This window comes from Crassostrea angulata, chromosome 9 (assembly GCF_025612915.1).
Source record: "Crassostrea angulata isolate pt1a10 chromosome 9, ASM2561291v2, whole genome shotgun sequence".
NCBI lineage: Eukaryota > Metazoa > Mollusca > Bivalvia > Ostreida > Ostreidae > Magallana > Magallana angulata.
Genome location: NC_069119.1, coordinates 36,962,677 through 36,970,584, shown reverse-complemented (window position 1 = coordinate 36,970,584; position 7,908 = coordinate 36,962,677). Strand labels below are relative to the sequence as shown.

The following is a 7,908-nucleotide window of genomic DNA, read 5'->3' as shown; positions in this document are numbered from 1 at the left end:
GTTGGGGTCATTTTTTTTTAAACAGCCCCTATGTAGAATGAATAGTGAACAAAATAGTCTGCATGGCAAACAGGACATACATGTGGTTCTGTGACTTGAAAGAACTGATCATTTATCTATATAGCTAGGTATTTTAGACATGTAGTTTCAGCTGAACAGAAAAAAAAAATGTCAGTATAAAGACAAAAAAAAAAAATTGCATAATTTTAATTATAATGCTGAATTTTAGGTTTTTTCTTCTATGATATGCGTGGGTATAGTAATTTGAGCATGTTGAGTGGTATTATACACCAACAATTAAACTTTTATTAGAGTTTTCATGGTATTGACATTTTTACATATATTTTACATATCACTTGCTTTGATAGGTGCCATTTTTAGGTAAATGAAGGCTTTTTCCAAATTGAAACGGATTTTGTGATGCGTAATAGTCGATGTAATGATATCAACATGCAAAATGGACATAAAAATAACTTCATTTCCGAGGCTCTGTGAGACACCTTGTGTGCAAATACTGTAAAACAGCCCTGATACATGTGGAAATGAATAGATCTACACCGGTGATGTACGTTGGTTAAATTTTTCATTTCATTTGCAGGTCGTCGCCATTATGCCTGATGGCCATGTACGGGTGGGGTTATTTCCGACACTATCAGAAACAATAGTGTGCCAGCTGGGCACTGTGGCTGAACTCCCCCGTACAGCAACAAAGTCTTGGAAAAGTGGGAAGAAGACCGCCTTTCGGGTACGTCAAAACCTATATATTGGTGAAATGTTTTAGAATGTATGTCTAAAATGTCTGTTTTGGAAAAAAATTCTTTGCCCGGTTGCCGGTAAGCGCTGGGCCCTTGGTCCTATTTTTTCAAGCTTCGGTCATGTATAATTTTTGTAATGTTCATGTATAATTCTTGTAATGTTAGAACATTCGACTAATGGAGGTGTTTTTTTGCAGGCAGCCAAGGCAGCCGCCGCAGCCTCCAAGGAATCCCCCGCAGCCTCCAAGGAATCCCCCGCAGCCTCCTCCTCCAAGGACTCGGCCAGGAAGAAACGAAAGGTAAGAACTCAACCTAATTTGTTTGGTTGTTTGTTGCTATGAAACCTTTAATAACACCAACATTTATTTTTGTTGGCCTTACCGGCCCAGAACGCAGTGTATCATCAGTAGTGTGTTTGGATATTTGATTATTGAACATTCGACTAATGGAGATGTTTTTTTGCAGGTGGCCAATAGCCCTGAACTCGAACCCCCCGCAGCATCCTCCTCCTCCGAGGACTCGGCAGGCAGGCAACCCTCTGAGAAAGGAACGGTAAGAACCCAACCTAATTTGTTGTGTGCGCAATTTCGTGTATACATTGGACAATATATAACCGATGATACATTGTGTATACTTGGTGTACACGGCCTATACACTTGTATAATTTTTGTAATGTTCATGTATAATTCTTGTAATGTTAGAACATTCGACTAATGGAAATTTTTTTTGGCAGGCAGCCAAGGCAGCCGCCGCAGCCTCCAAGGAATCCCCGCAGCCTCCTCCTCCAAGGAACCGGCCAGGAAGAAACGAAAGGTAAAAACCCAACCTAATTTGTTTGGTTGTTTGTTGCTATGAAACCTTTAATAACACCAACATTTATTTTTGTTGGCCTTACCGGCCCAGAACGCAGTGTATCATCAGTAGTGTGTTTGGATATTTGATTATTGAACATTCGACTAATGGAGATGTTTTTTTGCAGGCAGCCCAGAAAAGCCACAAATTGAGTTTCGACGGGTACATCGACTTGCTTGCTGCAAAAATTGAAGAAGGGAACAAAACAAAAGGGAATAAGGACCAGAGGAGAGGTGCTGACGGCAAATTTGGCAATAAAAATTTATTGGACTGTTCCTGGAGGACCTGGTTGAAAAGCATGTTTACAGAATATCCAGGTGTGCTGTGCAAGTGCTCTTGTAATCATCGACCTTTGACTAGCGCACAAGCCTTAATAAAACACATAGAGAGAAATCACTATATCAATAATGTGGTATCATTTGGTGAGGAGGACCTGGAATTCACACCACCACAGTTTTAGCTCACCTCCCCCCCCCCCCCCAAGTTTAAATAAGTTGTTGAATCAACTTTGGAAATTCACCCCAAATTCAAATTTGGAAATTCACCCTTGTCTAGTGGGTTCAACTATATTTTGTATGCTCTACCTATAGTAACCATATATCTTGATTTCCCAGAAACTTGTTGACGCTGCAATTGCACTTCATATAAATACATGTTTTGGCATTCTATGTTATTTGTAAATGCTGTTTGTCCTTATATTTTGATATATCCAGTTACTTTGTTTCTACTGTTTCGCAAGTATCTTGGCAATAATATCTCTTACTACTGTATATTTTGTATGAGAGTCAAACTGTAGAACTATGTGGGTTGAAGAATATCTCTTACTACTGTATATTTTGTATGAGAGTCAAACTGTAGAACTATGTGGGTTGAAGAATAAAAGTGTGCACTCAATCAAATATTGTTTTTAGGCCAATACTTTGTAAGATATACCAAGTGCACTTGTAATCCTCGACCTTTAGCTAGCGCACAAGCCTTAATAAAACACATAGAGAGAAATGACTATATCAATAATGTGGTATCATTTGGTGAGGAGGACCTGGAAATCACACCACCACAGTTTTAGCTCATCTCCCCCTCCCCCCCAAAGTTTAAATAAGTTGTTGAATCAACTTTGGAAATTCACCCAAAACGTTTGGGGGGGGGGGTATATAGGAATCACTTTGTCTGTCCGTCTGTCCGTCTGTGCAGTTTTCCTGTCTGGTCCATAACTTTTATATGCCTTAATGAATCTTTATGAAACTTTGGGAGGTCGTTACATATAATTGTATCAGTTGGTGACTTTTGTAGTAACAAGGTGAACTTGCCATTAAAACTTAGGTATTGGTTATTATCAACGAGCCCAACGGAGTTAGAGAGGGTATATAGCGTTTGGTTCGTTCGTTAGTACGTACATGCGTACTTAAGTAATAGTCAGATTAAAGTTTTGGTTAAGGTGCATATCTCGGCAACTACAAGTGGTAGAGGGATGATATTTGGTCAGTCGATACATCTTGGGTAGTAACCAACATCTGTACTGAAATTAGGTCACTTTGACTTACATTTTATGCTTGAGCAACTTAGGTTAAAGTTTCGGTTAAGGTGCATATCTCGGCAACTACAAGTGGTAGAGGGATTTGGTCAGTGGATACATCTTGAGCAGTAACCAACATCCAAACCCAAATTAGATCACCTTGACCTACAATTTGCGCTTGAGCGACTTAAAGTTTCGGTTAAGGTGCATATTCCAGTAACTACAAGTGGTAGAGGGATGATATTTGGTCAGTGGATACATCTTGGGTAGTAACTAATATCGGTACCAAAATGTAGGTCCACTGATTTGAGATTTTGTAAGTTACTGCTACAAACTATATACAAGTATCCACATTAAAAAGTTAAGATACTGATCAATTATAATCTTATGAGTTTTTATACTTTGAAAAAAAAAATGTTGGTACCAAAATTAGGTCCACTTGACCTACATTTTACGCTGAGCTACTTACTACTTAGGTTAAATTTTAGGTTAATGGGCGAGGGGGTTTGCAGTCGTGGACGACAGCTCCATTTCTTTATTATATGTTTCTGGTGGTACCAATATAGTTGTCAGTAATTGAAATGGACTTAAACCATTCTTCCTAAATGAGTCCCTCAAATGTGAAATGTAGGTCACAGCCAAACTCTGAAGCATGCATTCTTCCTAATTGCATGTGGATGTGATATGAAGCATGCCAATTTCAATCTCTGTCATCTGTTAGCTCTGACAAAGTCCCAAAGTCAGCGAACCGTAAAAATATAGGATACATCTAAAATTATGTACCACTGAGTAATATTTGTATCAAGTTGGTGACTTTAGTGGTAACAAAGTGAACTTGCCATTAAAACATAGATAATCTAAAGATTACAGATTTCACCTTGTTGTTCAGAGTCGCCTAGCTTATTAACAATTTTAGTTCACCAGAACTATTAGCGTCCCCCATCATCTGTGTCCACTTTCATGTTACAAGTTAATATCTTAACAACTTTACATTGTAGGATCATCAAACATGGTTAAATTGTTATATGAATGTATCAGGGGTGGTATATCAGCATCTAGGTCAAACTAGATCACTTTGAACTACGCTTTTCGCTTAAACAACTTGTATCCAAGTTTATCTTATACATGTAGTTCATATCTCATGTAACAATATAGTTATGTACCAGAAATAGACTTTAACCATTCCTCCTATCAAAGTTGATCAACTGTGAAAAGTAGGTCAAGAGTCAGTATCTAAAGCCTGCATCCTGCTCAGCATCCCTAGAGGCACCAATACTCGGTGTTCAACTTGTTCAGTTAATTGAGAAATTGCCTTGACCCATTCTCCCTTAATAATTCGCTAAACTATGAAATGTAGGTCACAGCCAACATCTGAAGCTTGCTCTCTTCTTAACTGCATGCAGACATCAGGTGAACTAAAATTACCTCTTTTAGTTTTGAAGCATAGATGAAATGACCACCTAGGTAAATCTAGGTCAATGTGACCAAAATACAATTTAAACCTTGTATTACAAAGTTCTCTTTCTAATATCCAAATATACAGCAGAGACAAAGCCACTCATGCAGAAAATTTTGGTCAAATATACCCAATGATCTGGTCATTACAATTGTAACAAGATGGTGTATTGTATTACCCACCTCATCCGAAAAGCAGATGAGTACTGAAATCTAGCAAAATTCTACAAGCTTCAATATTTACACAAAATTTGAAATCGAATGTTTTCATTGATTGTCACAACAGGACTGACGGAACAATATTCTGAATATTATCTGAATGCCATATATCCTACAGCAATATAGTTGTTGAAGCTGGATGTATCTTTGATCATCTTTGCTCTCACATGAGAAGATTGACAAACAACAATGGTCAGGGTTTTCCATAGATGTTCATGGCAAGCCAGTTATTTTCAAGTTGGTGTCAACATTTAACATTCTAGCAAAATTCAAATTGATACATTTTGTTTAAATCTGACATAAAAGCTGACAAGCTACTGTAAATTTTTCCGATGATATATTGTGAATACTTAGTGTAAACGGTCTATACGCTTTGTACATTGGGTATACGTCGTGCAAACGGCCTGTACAGGGCGTATACTTTGTGTGCACAATTTCGTGTATACATTGGACCATATATAACCGATGATACATTGTGTATACTTGATGTACACGGCCTGTACGCTTGGTACGTTGGGCATACGCCCTGTATAGGACGTATACTTCGTGCACAAATTTGGTGTATACATTGGACCATATATAACCGATGATACATTGTGTATACTTGGTGTAAACTGTCTATACGCTTTGTACACTGTGTATACTTGGTGTAAACGGTCTATACGCTTTGTACATTGTGTACACTTGGTGTAAATGGTCTATACGCTTTGTACATTGGGTATACGTGGTGTAAACTGCCTGTACAGGGCGTATACTTTGTGTGCACAATTTGGTGTATACATTGGACCATGTATAACCGATGATACATTGTGTATACTTGGTGTAAACGGTCTATACGCTTTGTACATTGTGTATACTTGGTGTAAATGGTCTATACGCTTTTTACATTAAGTATACGTCCTGTACAGGGCGTATGCCTAATGTAAAAAGCGTATAGGTCGTGTACACCAAGTATACACAATGTATCATCGGTTATATATGTACACATTGTGTATACTTGGTGTAAATGGTCTATACGCTTTTTACATTGTGTACACTTGGTGTAAACGGTCTATACGCTTTGTACATTGGGTATACGTGGTGTAAACGGCCTGTACAGGGCGTATACTTTGTGTGCACAATTTGGTGTATACATTGGACCATATATAACCGATGATACATTGTGTATACTTAGTGTAAACGGTCTATACGCTTTGTACATTGGGTATACAAAGTATACGCCCTATACAATTTTGTACACAAAGTATACGCCCTGTACAGGCCGTTTGCACGACGTATACCCAATGTACAAAGCGTATAGACCGTTTACACTAAGTATACACAATGTATCATCGGTTATATATGGTCCAATGTATACACCAAATTGTGCACACAAAGTATACGCCCTATTCAATTTTGTACACGAAGTATATGACCTGTACAGGCCGTTTACACCACGTGTACCCAATGTACAAAGCGTATAGACCGTTTACACCAAGTATACACAATGTATCATCGGTTATATATGGTCCAATGTATACACGAAATTATGCACACAAAGTATACGCCCTATACAATTTTGTACACGAAGTATATGACCTGTACAGTCTTACATCATGCAATACCAAATCATTTATAAAAATTATGGGATACGATACCTATCAGTTTGACGCACAGCTTCTCGTATTAGGTTTAGGTTGAAGAATAAAAGAAAATATTCCAACGGAGATGCATTTCTCGCCGGCATGTTCTTTGGCCCTGGGTTCCCAGTGAATGGCTTATTTTGCACCGGTTCAGGCGGCAATACACGGAACCACACTCCAGCCATCTTGTACGGCGCAAGGCAGAACGCACGTGTTATTATGACGTCATTTACGTAAAATGACGTTATAACAAAATACCGCGTTATGGAAGTCATTTATGTCATTCTTTTCAATGTTGATATTATTTTTAAGAATTATATGTTTCGAAAATAATATACATGCATGCATTGCGTAAACATTTTAAAAATAATTTAGGGCAATAATATTATCTGTTGCTTGAATTTTTGAAGTTATTGAGAAACAAACAATCGGAACAAAATTATGCAACAATATGTTAATTACGATGAATTAATAAAATTAATGCACATGAACATATGCTGTTTTAGTGTAATGTTTAGCAATAAAAAAAAACACATTAACTTTTATTTCAACAATTGATATAATAATTATGCAAATTTTGATGGCAGATAAAAAGATCTTAGTTTGTGTAACTATGTATCAAGAAATCCGTTAATTCTAGCGCAATAAATCTCTTTTAAAAATCAAAATAATAAATTAATATGTCAATAAATTACAATTGGATACTTTATTGTTCATAATAACATACGATGCTTTTATATTTATTGACGTATATTTAATAAATCATATGGAAAAAGTGTAAAGTTAAAATCGGCCTAAAATCGGCCCCGTGGCACTCTGGACAACTGTGTGATCGGCCCAAAATCGGCCCTGTGGCACAGAAGTGGTTAAAGAGTGATTGAAAACGTGTTTTCATCGACTTTCATTTAAATTATATTTACCTATACCAAGGACTGCACATTTTGGATATATATATATGTATATGTAATGAAAGCGCTTACGTTTTATATATCGTGTTGTTAATTTCTTTTATTTTAACCACTTATGTGCCACAGGGCCTATTTGGGCCTATTTGAATATCTACGTTCAGTGCCACGGGGCCTATTTGGGCCTATTTGGAAAAGAAAAAAATATTTTTTTTAAAGATACAAATTAAGTGTTACAGGTTTTCCGTGTATTTCATAAGCTATAGTTCGTTAATATTTTTATCAAAAGGAAACAATATCGAAAATTTGCAACGTCAGTTATCTCTCTCAATGGCCGAGTGGGTCATGTTTTGACTTTTGAACAGACCGAGTGCATCCCTGGTTTGAATCCCGCTAAGTGCCATTGATGAGTTTTGCCTGCAGATTTATACTCGGATGTTATTGCCGGATTTACGTATAAACTTATGTACGTGCATACATGTTCTTTATATTTCCCATGAACTCTTTTTCACGTGTTTTTTATAAATGTATTTCATACGCAAATTATTTGGGGGAAAAAAAGGAACTTTTCCTAGGTGTATGGAGTT

The 7,908-nt window shown here is 37.1% G+C and overlaps 1 pseudogene; it reads left to right on the top strand.

Moving 5' to 3' along the window:
- The first annotated feature begins 550 nt into the window (after positions 1 to 550).
- On the top strand, positions 551 to 5,000 carry LOC128162557 (translation initiation factor IF-2-like; annotated as a pseudogene).
- The last annotated feature ends 2,908 nt before the right edge of the window (positions 5,001 to 7,908 follow it).